The following is a 1047-nucleotide window of genomic DNA, read 5'->3' as shown; positions in this document are numbered from 1 at the left end:
CGAAGGCTGGGAGATTCTTCGCCTCCGGTGTCTACTGCCCAAGAACATCCCTACCCCCACCCGAAGCTCGACCCTTCGGTCCTCTGCGACGCTTGGGCCCTGATCCCTGCACCACACTCGCCCCCGAGGCTCCCGGTGCTGCCTTACCCTACTCCACTGGACCCAGTCCTGGGTCCCCGAGCTCAGGAGAGGGGTGCCGTGCTCGTTTCCCGGGACCCATCACTCCACCGCTCCAACCCTGATTTCAACATTTCGGCTTCGACAGCGTTTTGCGAGGAAAGTGATAGAGCGCCCCCCGCCCCCCACACCCTGTCCTCCCTACTCCCGGCCCACTGCTGGGGTTAAAAAGGAGAAGTGAAAGGTATGCAAATGACAAGCAAATTGGAAGAGCCGGGAAGAAAGGCAGCTATAATAAACAAGACAAAGAGAAAGGACGTGGGACTAGCCCTGGAGTTTTAACCCGGGGGAGATGGGAAGGATGAGGCTTGGCGGAAAGCTGGGACCAAGAGGAACAAAAAGCGAGCCGGTCCCCCCTCGCGGTCCTCTCTCCCGAGAAGAGAGGGCAAGAGAAAGAAGGAGAGGAAGCAAACGCCTCCTCACACCCCAGAAACAGTACACAAAAGGTGACAAGATCAGCGACAAGTCCAGCAACATCAGCCTTCCCCCCCATCGCCAACACCACCCCCAGCCACCAGCAGGAAAGAGAAAGAAATAAAAGCCAAGCGGATCACTTACTCTTAGAAACTGACTGGGAGGAGCGGAGCGCTGAGTTCCACTGAGGCTCCTGCTCAGAAACTGTTTAGAGGCTATTTTATTATGATTCATTTAAATAACACCATTTTCTCCTGGAAAAAAAAAATGTTTACACGGCTATGAGTAATGGGAGGCTCTTTTCTTTCCTTCTCATTCAAGAACAAGCCAGTGCAAGTGATTCTGGAAAAGGGGAGGGACTCACGAGGGGGAGAAGATACTTACGCGGTGCAGTGAGCAGTGGGACCGAGTCTCTCCTTTTTTTTTTTTTTTTTTTTTTTTTTTTTTTTTTTTTTT

The 1047-nt window shown here is 52.5% G+C and overlaps 1 protein-coding gene across 2 annotated transcripts in view; it reads right to left on the bottom strand.

Annotated features, from left to right (window-relative positions):
• Positions 1-1047, bottom strand: part of PROX1 (prospero homeobox 1) — a 51866-nt gene extending 50819 nt beyond the window's left edge. Inside the window, exons 1-2 of one of the 2 annotated variants that reach the window (XM_003802046.2) lie at positions 976-1041; positions 736-845 (exon numbers count right to left, since the gene is read on the bottom strand). The gene's annotated coding sequence lies outside the window, so the exon portion shown is untranslated. Of the gene's footprint in view, positions 1-735; positions 846-975 lie in introns of both variants that reach the window. The other variant, XM_012812878.2, reaches the window with a different exon arrangement.

Source organism: Otolemur garnettii, unplaced genomic scaffold (assembly GCF_000181295.1).
Source record: "Otolemur garnettii isolate 467f Iridium unplaced genomic scaffold, OtoGar3 scaffold00229, whole genome shotgun sequence".
Classification (NCBI taxonomy): Eukaryota; Metazoa; Chordata; class Mammalia; order Primates; family Galagidae; genus Otolemur; species Otolemur garnettii.
Note: the sequence above shows the minus strand (reverse complement) of the source record. Positions and strands in the feature narration are given on the sequence as shown.